This window comes from Felis catus, chromosome D1 (genome assembly GCF_018350175.1).
Source record: "Felis catus isolate Fca126 chromosome D1, F.catus_Fca126_mat1.0, whole genome shotgun sequence".
Classification (NCBI taxonomy): domain Eukaryota; kingdom Metazoa; phylum Chordata; class Mammalia; order Carnivora; family Felidae; genus Felis; species Felis catus.
In genome coordinates, this window is record NC_058377.1 from 14,419,387 (window position 1) to 14,431,447 (window position 12,061).

At 52.4% G+C, this 12,061-nt stretch overlaps 1 protein-coding gene across 3 annotated transcripts in view; it reads right to left on the reverse strand.

The window, feature by feature from the left end:
- The window catches only part of BUD13 (BUD13 homolog), a 308,262-nt gene that overhangs the window by 145,511 nt on the left and 150,690 nt on the right, over positions 1–12,061 (reverse strand). For 2 of the 3 annotated variants that reach the window (XR_002145297.3, XR_006585962.1), the window contains exon 11: positions 5,909–5,986. The exons of the other annotated variant lie outside the window; for it this stretch is intronic. The gene's annotated coding sequence lies outside the window, so the exon portion shown is untranslated. The remainder of the gene's footprint in view (positions 1–5,908; positions 5,987–12,061) is intronic. 3 annotated transcript variants of the gene reach the window in all.

A 12,061-nucleotide genomic window follows, 5' to 3' on the forward strand; every position in this document is an offset into this window, starting at 1 on the left:
TTCCAACTTCAGGTTCAAGGCGTTGCCCCTTGGTGCCTCCCCAGGGCTCTCTGCTGCCCCTGCACACCTACAAGCCCAGCCTGCTCCGAGACTGGCATCCTGCCTCAGGTGGCCCAGGCTGCTGCGGAGGCTCAGCACAGAGCAGCCCAAGCTGGCCTGGCCCTCTGCCACTGTTCCTATGCTCTCTGCATCTCTGGTGGAATGCACACTGAGAGAGGGATCTCCGGAGCTCGAGTTTTCCATCCTCACCCAGCCCTGGCCTCTCAGAAAGTGTTGTCTCTTCCCGGGGTCTCCCCAGAACAATCCATTCAGGCCCTATTAGGGAGGAGCTTTGTGAGCTTCCTTGGTGACCTGAGTTCAAGTCCCTCTGCCCAGTGACCCAGGCTTGGGGAAGGTACCCCACCTGTCACTGGCTCTCCCGGGGTCTGGATAGTCATCTGGTTACGGTCTTCTCTTGGGGGCATCAGAGGCTCTCAAGCTGAGCCCAGGAGTTATGAGAAAGGACCAACCTCTGGTGTCCACAAAATCAGAGGGACCGCAGGGAGTGGGCAGAGAATAGAAGATACATTTATTGCACCTGCACCTTTCACTTTCCTGCCAGACCTCCCACTATGGGCCTTAGGGATACCAAGCTATAAGCCTCATCTGTGAGAAGTTTGGGTCTACTGCAGGGGTGCAAAGCTAAACACACCAAAGGGGTCAGGCTAGGAGGCCCATGCAGCAGGGCCCCAGGAGCAGTGACAAAGCATCAGAGACTTGGTTCTGTCTGGAGAGTCAAAGACAACTGCATAGAGCAGGAATACTCAAGCGCAGGCTACAAGGATGAGAATGAGTTTCCATCAAGGAAGAAAGGAAGGGCCTTCTGGGCCATGATAACAACATGTGCAGACAGGAGGTGTGAGGCTGGGGAGGTAAAATGTGACCAGTTCTTGGGGCACCTGGGTAGCTCGGGTAAGCAACTGACTCTTGATTTCAGCTCAGGTTACGATCTCACAGTTCATGAAATGGAGCCCTGCGTTGGGCTCCACACTGCACAGGGTCTGCTTGGGATTCTCTCTCTCCCTCTCTCTATCCCTCCCCTGCTTGTACTCTCCCCCTCTCTCTCTCAAAATAAATAGATTTTTAAAAACATGACCAGTTCGGGGCGCCTGGGTGGCTTGGTCAGTTAAGCGTCCGACTTCGGCTCAGGTCATTATCTCATGGTCCGTGAGTTCAAGCCCCGCGTCGGGCTCTGTGCTGACAGCTCAGAGCCTGGAGCCTGTTTCAGATTCTGTGTCTCCCTCTCTCTCTGTCCCTCCCCTGTTCATGCTCTGTCTCTGTCTCAAAAATAAATAAACGTTAAAAAAAAAATTAAAAAAAAAAACAAAACATGACCAGTTTTTGACGACCCTTGTGTCCCACAACATGGCACTTAGGTGGTAATCTGTGGGTGTGGAAAGCTAACAGCATTCACTCAGGCTCTACTGGAATGCTTCCAGGGACAAGGAACTCACTCCCTCGGATGCCAATTTGTTCTGTGTCACACTGTCTTTGCACTGAAACAACGCCTCTAAGGCCCACATCAGCCCTGGGGCAACACAAGGAAACAAGTCATTCATCACTCATTCTACAGAGCATTTACTGCGTGCCTACTGCGTACACAGAAGTGAACATGAAAGCTGACCCCTGCTCCCAGGGAACTGCATTGTCGAAGGATGGAAGGGCACCATCATGTAAACAAACAAAGCAAAGTAAGTTAATGCTGTAAAGGAAAGAAGCGTGTGCTGCAATGGATGATACCTGCAGAGGACCCAACGGAGCTATTTTGGCTGAACTGGTCACAAAAGGTCTATCTCAAGAAGAGGAATTTGAACTTGAGAGGAAAGCAAGGGAGACAAGGACCCCCAGGCTTGGGGCTTGGCAGCAGGGCGTGCGGTGGGGCCCCTCACCAAGATGGGAAGACCGTGGGTAGGGGTGCGTTGAGTCAAGGGACAGGTCAGCTGCCAGCCACCCCTGAAACCGACCACGCCATAGCCTGCCATAAACTGCCCAGCCACACACACGCCCGGGCACCGACAGGGGCTTATCTGCACCCACGCGCGTACACGCTCTCATGCACACCCGCTCGCCTCTTTTCTCGGCATGCACACTCACACACAGACCCAACTGTGCGCCTTTCTCTCCGTGGCAATGAGTGCACTTGAGGGGACACGCCATGCTCACAGACGCCAAATGGTTCGGACGCACAGGACACGGACGTGCACTTTGCTTTCTCCCGTGTCCCCACACACACCCTTGGTCCTGGCTGCGTCACTCGTTCATCTGCTTTTGTAACCTCTGTTAATGTGTATGTCCACCCCAGGGTGACTGCACTGGTTTCTCCCCCGGAGGGAAAGAAATTCTGACTCTTGAGTCATTTGAGTCTGTGGCACTGAAAGGCCTCCCGACCAGAAGGAACAAGAAAATGTCACTGGCTGATGGGAACAATTTGAATGCAAAATGCCACCTTCCAATGATTGCACCTTTTGCTGCAGCTGCCAGCAAAAAGACACTTAGCTCTTTCCCAGGGGCCAGACTCTGATCAAACAGTTTTGCACTTCCTCCCGTGTCCTCTTTCCCCCAGAACTGTGTGTCTCAGACCCATGTGGGGGTCCTCACAGGGCCAGTGCAGCCCTTCTTCTGGCAAAAGACAGAAGGGGCCCGGGCAAGCACCCCGAGATGGCTCTTCACGGGGTCTCCGTCACCCCTCCAGCTTCCGATGCAGGCAAGCAGCTCCTGCTCCATCCGCTCTAAACTGGGCCGTGGGGCGAGGGGCCTTCCAATGCCTCCCCTGACGCTACACTCCCCTCTGCATGGGAAGCCCCTCTTGGCTTGTCTCTCCTCTCTGGAGAGCACATAGCGGGGAGGGTCATGCCCACTTTGCGCACCGCTGTGTCCTCAGAATCCAGCACAGGCCTGGCACGCAGTAGGTACTCCGTGATACTTACAAAACGGGTGAAGAACAACAGAATGAAAGGAGAAAGGAACCAAGCAAAGAGGAACATCTCTTCTACTTCCCAGGCGACTCTGGTCCACAGAGCCCACAGTTCACAGGAGGGTCTGGGCACCACACACCCGCCAGCCCTGCCTCTCCCACCCTACAGACACAGTCCAGCCCCCAGGGTTCCTCCTCGCCCTCCTTGTTCGGGAGCCCTCCCCCCAGAACGCCCCTCTTCACCCTCGGAAATCCTGTCTCTCCTTCCATCCCCATTCGGAAGATGCCTGCCAAGGTGGGCAAAATTCTCAAATCACTCCCAAGTTCCCCTCCCCAGATAATTCGAACACTAAGCGAGGTATTGTTGTCAGGAATCTCTCAGATATATTTAAAGTCCCAAATCACTGACCTTAAGACACAGAGATTATTCAGGTGGCCTGACCTAATCGCCGTGCCCTTTCAAAAGAGAGCTTCTCCCGCTGGTCACAGAAGGGATGCCAGAGAGAGCAGAAGCATGACAAGGCAACACGCTGCCGCTGGCCTGAAGGTGGAGGGGGACCCCGCAGATAGCACGTGAGAGCAGCCTGGGGGTGCTGAAAGTGACCACCAGCCAGCAGCCGGCAAGAAAACGGGGCCTCGGCCCACCGCTGCCAACAACCTGAATGAGCTCGGAAGCGGATTTTTCCGAGAAATCCAGACGAGAACACAGCCTGGCCAATACCTTGAGGTCACGCTTGTGGAGCCTCTGAGCCACACCAGACTTCTGACCTACGGGACCGGGAAGTCAGAAATCGGTGTTGTAGGCGTTCTTGTTGGGTTTTTACGCCCCCCCCCCAAGATTTTCTTTTTTTAATTTTTAATGGTGGTTAAACCCACATAACATGAAATTTACCAACTTAACTGTATTTAATGTACAGGTCAGCGGTGTCAAATACATGTGTGTTGCTGTGTTACCAATCTCCAAAACAGGTTTTATCTTGCAAAACAGCTCTGTACCTATGGAACCCTACTTTCCCACCCCTGCTCCCCACAGTCCCAGGCAGCCACCATTACTCCCTGTGTCTGTCACTTCGCAGGTGTCGCTCTAAATGACCCTGTTTGTGTGATGTGCTGTCTCTCAAGAAGATCGGTCCTTCCCTCGGAAGCCTTTGCCGATCTCCTCTGCTGGTGCTTATGATGTGCTCCTCCAGGCTCCCTAGTGACCTCTCCTGAAGCCCAGACCCCCATCGGGGCAGCATTAACGCTCCTATCCAGGTGGACGAGCAGAACTTGGGAGTCCCGTGAGAGTGGAGACAAGAGGGTATCTACCATTAGGTTCCCCATGGTGCCTGCTATCATGATAGCTAATAAAAATGACAGTTACTGGGGTGCCTGGGTGGCTCAATCAATTAAACGTGGGACTTCAGCTCAGGTCATGATCTCACAGTTTGTGGGTTCGAGCCTGCATCGGGCTCTGTGCTGTCAGCTTGGAGCCTGGAGACTGCTTCAGATTCTGTGTCTCCGTCTCTCTCTGCCCCTCTCCTGCTCCCACTGTCTCTGCCTCTCAAAAATAAACATTAAAAAAAAATTTTAATGACAGGTACCATTTATCCTTTTGTTAAGCATCTATTGTATACTGTAATAAGCTCTTGCATATGCCTCACCAAAAAAGAATATAAAACAAAAACACCACAGTGGTAGTATTTATAATGAAAATGATCGCTATAATTTACAGCATGCCAGGAACCATGCTAAGTCTCTTCTATGTATTTTCTCATTTAAACCTCACTGCCTTCTGAGGTCAAGATTATTTTATTAGCCCATTTCAAAGATGACGAGATAGACTCAGATCAAAAGTAATAACTTGCCCCAGGTGATAACAGCTAATAAATGGCACAGCCCTGAGGCTCATTTCCGCAGAATCGTGTGTTGGCACCAAGCTCTCAGGCTTTGTGGATGGGTCTTGTGGAGTTTGATCAGAGACCCTCAAGGCCACAAGGGACACTGGCGTGCATCTTTGGAGACTGGGCAGGACTTGGTGAGAGTGGCAGGAGAGCGCTATGGGGCAAAATCAGGGTAAGATGCTGAAGCTGGGCCCGGCAGTGTCAGACCAGGTGGGGGAAAGATGGAAGCAACCTGAGGGGAGGGTCATCCAAGCCCAGGCTGCTTCTTCAGTCAGAGTAATTCTGCATTTAATATTTTATGTGTTAGAGTTCCAAATACGCTTCCAAAACAGAATTCCACTGCTGAAAATGTAGTATGAAAACCACTAAGCTCTTCCACGCCTTTTCGTATAAAGATGGTATACTTACTACAAAAGCTCAGAGAGGTGAAGTCACTTGCCTAAGCTCACACAGCCTTTTTGTGGTCACCCAGGACTAGATCACAGGTCCTCTCTCAGATCTCCTTTGGGTCACTGGGAGGATTCAACAGTGGACAACCAAGACTCTTAAAGTCCACGTGCTTCTCTTGTTGGGCTTACAGCTGTCCTTCACCAAAAAGACTGATGGGCACATAAAGACCCCACACAAAGAATGAGCACTGGGCTGGGAGTCAGCACATGGTGTGCCAGTCCCAACTGTGTCCCTACCCATTGGACCCAACCAGCTCACTTTTCTTCCTTGGGCCTCAGTTTCTCCCTCTATAAAATGTAGGTGTAGACTGGGTATCCCTATATTTTTTCCAGCATCGATGTTACAGGAGTTTGTGGTTCTGCAGTGACAGGAAGTCTGGCAAGGAAGAAAGTCAGCCTGACAGCAGTGACTCAGCACTCCTTCCAGCTCTCTCCACTGGCACCCCGCCCCCACAAAAGAGACGATGAGAAGCATTAAAATACAAAGCAGCTTCAGACGGGGGAGTGAAGGGAAGGTGCAGAAACCCAGGCACGAGGTGTCAGCACCAGAGGAAGTAATTTAATAAGGGCCTGCTTGGAAATTATATCACCCCAAATAATATAATAAACCCTAATTTACTCACATTTATCTCCCAGAGTTTTTTTGGGGAAGCATAATCTTGCCTGCTCCACGGTGATGGATTAGCGCAATGGAAACTCCACTGGGAAATAAAAAAAATACATCTTGTAGTTTTTGACGCATTATTATTCAGTGTTATCTCGTATGCCTCATTCCAGGCCCATTACTCATGTTCACTTTTTCCCTTCTGTTATTTTTTCCCCTCCCCTTCTTAAAAATCAGGGCCAGAGGCGGGGCCGCCAGCACACAGCATCGCTCTGCCATTCACCTGAGAATAGCCCAGGGTTAGGGTTTCCTGGGTCAGGCAGGGGGTGGTAGGAGAGAGAGATGGCCCATCAGGAAGACTCTCCAGGGGATGATGGGCCTTGCTGGTGGTCTGTGGTGAGGAGCTGCCTTCTCTCTGCCCCTTTCTCCTGAAATCAAAATCGTGCCTGCTGTCCTGCAGGAGCCCCCCTGGCCCCTAAGTCAGAAGGCTTGCTAGAGCTCCTTCCTCTCCGGTGGACCCCAGGGCTGGCCTCAAAATGGTTATGTCTGAGCTCACTAAGGGACTTGGGATAGGGAGCTATCTTGAGCAGGAGAGTGGAGTTTATTGGAAGGATATAAGGCTATCTCTTGGAGCCAGAGGGTAGGAAGTACGGCCAGCCAGGTCTTTACCCTGGAGAGTAAAGAACTACGGGCGATTTCTGTGATTCTCTTTGGCTTCTCTCTCTCTCTCCCTCCCTCTTTCCCTCCCCTCCGCTGCTTCGTCTGCCTCTATGAATCTGTTTCTAGTGTCTCTCCCTAGACACTGGCTTTCTTTGTATATGATGTATATGTTTGCATTTAATTCAAACTGGGCCACCCAGGTTCCTGGTTGTCCATCACCTCCCACGTCCAGCATCTGCCTGACCATGTCTCAACCCTCCATTTCCAGGACACAGCCCCGGAGAGGCCAGGAATCTGCAGGCCCAGGCTGCTCTAGGAGGTGACTGCTATTACTTCGCCTTCTTTTTTTGTTTTTTGGTTTTTTTTTTAAGTTTATTTATTTTGAGAGAGAGAGAGAGAGAGAGAGAGAGAGAGAGAGAGAGAGAGAGAGATGCGAGCAGGGGTGGGGCAGAGACAGAGAGAGAATCCCAAGCAGGCTTCACAGTGTCAGCATAGACCCCAATGTGGGGCTCAAACTCCCAAACTGTGAGATCATAACTTGAGCCAAAACCAAGAGTCTGACGCTTAACCGACTGAGCCACCCAGGTGCCCCTATTACTTCACCTTCTAAGGCTCAATTGGATTATCTATAAAATGGGGGTGGTGAGAGGAGGAAATGAGTGATGGGAGGAAAGTACCTTGTAAAGGATATCGTGCTGTGCAGTCAGCCCCCCTCCGATGCTCCCCATCTGCACCGCAAGGCCCTTCCCTCTACTGCCCTTCGAAAAGAGGCAGACAGCCTTCTCTGGCCCTAAGCAAGGCCAGGCTACGGAGGGGAGCAGCAGGAACTACCTGTGTGGCAGCAGTCTGCAAAGCTGCTCTCCTCAGGAGAAGGGAGGAGAGGGGAAGGCCCACAGCACCCTGGGAGATGCCATGCATAATTGCTAATAAGCAGGCGTGACTGAGTCTTAACAATAATTAAAGTTACCAACTGAGAACTTGTCCATTTCGGGGTCTAATGGTTTTTCAGCACATTAAACATTAAAGGGGTAATCACCTCACATGCACTGGTGCCCACGCCGCGGCCCTATGTCATGCCTGCTGACAGCAGGAAACCGCAGGCAGAGCCCCAAGTGGAACCTGGGGGGGTCTCTTCTACTACCGTGGGGTTCCAGATGCAAAACCCCAGCAGACCTGGTCGCTGCCTGCAGGGGCTGGCCTCAGCCTGGGTGGGCTATCTCCTTGGAGTCCTGCTTTGTATCTCCACTGGCTGAGGTGCCCAGGTCAAAAAGAAATCAAGCTCCCAGGTCAGGAGAGGCCCTCCAAAGCCCCTTGCCACCTCTCCTGCCCTGGCATTACTCCGCTGCCCCTCACCACTACCTGCCTGGTGGAGTTCCCCCCTCACGGAATAGGAACAGGTCCTGGACGGTTATGGTAAACAGAATCCTCTGTAATTGTGTGCATCTGTTAGGCCCTTCTTATGTTTCCTCTTATTTCATATAATCAGTGGGGTCCATTTTGTTATTCTCATTTTGAAGCGGAGGAAATGTTGGCTCAGAGAAGCTGATGAATTTGCCCAGGATCACACAGCTCTGAGCGGAGGTGCCAATGTTCAGACCCGAGTCTACTTTCTCCAGTGCCTGTGATCTTTAGACAAACCCTCCCAAATGCATTGGCCAAACTCCCATTGGCCTGACTCTCCACGTGCCCCTACAAGTTCTGGGCAACGGGGACAGGCTGCTGGGACTTCTGACTTCATCAGAGGGGCAGTAAAGTGGCTCTTGACCTGGAATTGGGAGAACTGGGCTCAAGTCCCTCGGGCAAGTTGTTTGACCCAGCTCATGCCTCGGTTTTCTCATCTGAGAAATGGAAAGAATATTTTCTACCTAGCAGGATTTTTAGGAGCGATCCAAAGACATCGTATGCAGGGTGACTGGGTGGCTCAGTTGGTTAAGTGTCCGACTTTGGCTCAGGTCATGATCTCGTGGTCTGTGAGTTTGAGCCCCGTGTCAGGCTCTGTGCCAACAGCTCAGAGCCTGGAGCCTGCTTCAGATTCTGTGTCTCCCTCTCTCTCTGCCCCTCCCCCTCTCACGCTCTGTCTCTGTCCCTCAAAAACGAATAAACGTTAAAATTAAAAACAGAATAAAACAAAGAGACAGTATGCAAGACTTATCATTATTGGGCCATCATCATTCTTGGCCCTCAATACCGCCCTGTGATGACCAGCCGACAGTATGTGTGCAGATAACCATGCAAGTAGGCCCTTTACACGTTTCCGTGCACACTAGTGATACGTAGGCACGTGTTCCTCCCTCTCTCTCCTGGCGTCTCTTTGCATGCGTGTGTCTCTGTGTAATTCTCCTCATTTACAGATTTGTCGGGAATGGGGAATTCACTGCCCAAGATTTCCATCCCACCCTGACTCCAACACAGCTTCTGGAAGAGGCAAAATTACGGTGCCGTCTTTAGTGAGCCCTCCCCACCGGCTCCTGACCCTCCTGTGCTGTGCTTCAGATGCCACAGGGCCCCTTCCTTTGGCACGCCCCTAGCCCACTCTCCCCAGGCAGTGGCCTTGTCCCAGACCTCACAATTTCCCCTCCAAGATGTACCTGACCTGTGGTATGTCTCCTATCAGATAATATATTTGTATTTTATAGGGTCTTTCAAGCTTTCTCTCGAAGGTACTACGTCTTTGGGAGGATAGGGACAAAATGCCCCACAGCCCCTCAGGAACACATTTATTAATCCCCTCTGCTTCAACACATCTACCTGCAAACCCAGACCAACACGGTGGTCTGTGAGCTGAGGTTTATTGGAACCCCAAAAGACATAGCTTAGAAATAACAGTGCCCAGCCCATGGGTCCCTGGCCATGGTCTACATTCCATCACTTCATCTTAGTCTTGCAGCCCCAGCCCCAGCCCCAGCCCTGGGGCCCTAAACAAGGTGCTGATGTTTTTCTTGGTGGCCACAGTCCCTTTGTGCATAACCAGTGCCCTCTCAGCAAAGAGGGCCCATTACCACGGAGCCTTCTCAGACAGCGGGTCGCCATGGGACAGGCAACATGTGTCTTTCCTCAGGGAAGAATGACTCACACTAAAATGAGATGTGATCACGTGCTCAAACACAGGGCAGACCTCCCCTCCTTTCTTCTGGAGGATAGCTCAGCTACACCAACGCCCTGGAAACCAATCTCTCAGCTCTGTACAGGAGCAATGCCACCTCCTCGGTGAAGCTTTTCTGGCACGTGTCCCATGGTCTGGGGAAACTAATCAATAGCGTCCCCAAAGATTCCCACAGTGCACCGCGCACACCTCCCTCCCAGCACTAACCCTCCACGCTGTAGTACATTAACCTGTGTGCTCGCTCGCTCCTCTGCCTCCCCCTCTGAACCGCCAGGCCCTTGAGGGTGGGTCTGTGCCTCATTCCCGGGCAGGTCCATGCTGCCAGGCGCACAAACAGCGAACGCGTGTGTCCAGTCCCACAGTGTTCGTTCTTTGTGTACAACAGCCCATCTCCCCCCACCTCCAAGTGCCCCACTCAGCTTGCAGTGCTGAGCAAGCTTTTCACCCCGTGCATTTCCCCTCTACCCTGTACCTCTCCTAGTGCCTGCAGTCCCCAGACTCCCTGTGTCACACTGGGCTGGATCCTCACAGAAGAGGTCAGGTCTCTACCACATTCCTGCCTACCCCTCCTACAACATGGGAAGGGCATGTTAGAAAGCTGGCTCCAGAGCAGTCTGAGCCTCCCTGTCCCTGGGAGGCAGAGGAGCCATGATCCCTGGGTGTCACCTCCCTTGCCCGCTCAGCAAGCCCCCTCTTGGCCAGGCAGTGTCCCCCTCCAACCTCACCTCCTCTGTCCCAGCTGCTCCCTGCCACTGGCATGGTCTCTCTTGCCCAAGAGAGCCCTGACCAGCCCATACCAGGCCTGGATAGTCTCAACTCTCCCCTAGCTCTGGCCTCATCCCTTTCTCTCCCCCTTCCCTCCTCCTGTCCCTCATTCTTACACTAAATCCCAGTCTTGCTCCTCATGCAGAAATGGAATTATCTATAAGGATTTGAAAGGACAAATGCACGGGGAGCCACAGGCACCAAGCTCTCTTCTACTTCCCTTTGATAAATTCCTTGCCTGATCCAGCAGTCTTCCAATTAGGTGGATTAATCTGTAACAGAGAGCTCTTGGAGAAGGGGGGGGCAGGGAGCTGCTTGGAGAAGGCAATAAGTTCTGTGGGGAAGAGCCCATTGCTCCAAAGGGGGCTGACCAACCCTCAGGAGGCTGGACTATTCCTTCAGGGTCAAGCCACAGGCTGCCTCTTACTTAGGCCCAGCACTTTACAGCTTGCAACATGCCTCCCATCCCCTTTATCCCATTTGCTCTTAACAGGACACTATAAAGTCTATCACTAACCCCATTTTATCAATAATATAACTGAGGCTTAGACAGAGGTGACCCAAAGTCACCCAGCAGAGGCTCAGCCTGATCCTGGGCATTCAAGGAGTTCCCCATCGCTTGCTGCCCTTCTGGGCTCCCAGCTGCCCCATCACATGGAACACAGAGCTCCCCAAGGAGCAGGGAGAGCAGAGAGCTCAGCACCAGACCCATCCTTAGACATGCATAACTGAGAGTTTGGGCAGTAACTCCATGAGACTTGAGAAAACTAGATATCCTTTCTGTAGCGTTCGATTACAGCAAGGCCCTGGATTCCACGGGAAGGGCATCCTTGGTTTTCCAGACTCTAGTAGAAGGGTATGGTCACAGCTGGCTAAAGGACAGTACCGAAGCGGCAAGGTGCAGCAGGCCATGTTGGCACGGGTGAGGCTTTTCCAGCAGGCTTTCTGGTGAGACTTCCTGCACAGAAGATGGTCCCCCGGAAGCAGATGGCTGAGACAGATGAGAGCCCCCCATCCCATCCTTCTGCAGTGCCCACGCTCCATGTTCTGGCCCGGGCTTCCTCTGGGAGTAAGGAGCAGCCCAATAGGACTGGCTCTATATTTCCTGCACTGCTGCCCCAGGGATTAGGCTGGAGTCATTCCAAAACTGGGAATCTTGCTCAGCGCTACTCCAGCCAGGACCACAGTGGGCTTCAGCAGTGCCTCCTGCCCTGCTCCCAGATGCAGCTCAGGGGGGGTGAGGCTTCCCCTCCAAAGCATCTCCTGCCCCCTTTCATGTGGGTCTGTCCTGAGGACACAGAGTGGAAGAACGCCCCGGGTCCCTGTTCCAGAGCAAGGGCTTGCAGAATCACACGTGGGCCTTGAGTTAGGTCCTGCCAGGAACCTGGCACCTTCAAGCCAGAATGCTCTAAGGGTCAAACTAAGAAGAATATGGAAAAGCATCTGGACTAACCCCCTCACATTACTGATGTGGAAACTGAGGCTCAGATTTTGGGAGTGACTTACCCAGGGTCAAATGGTGAAACCATTAAAGATCCGGGAATAAGACCAGGTCTCCCAACATCCAGTCCTGGACCCTTCCCACAACACCTTATGTTGGGTCAAGCTGCTGAGTTCTGGAGGAGGTGGCTTAGCCCAAGACCC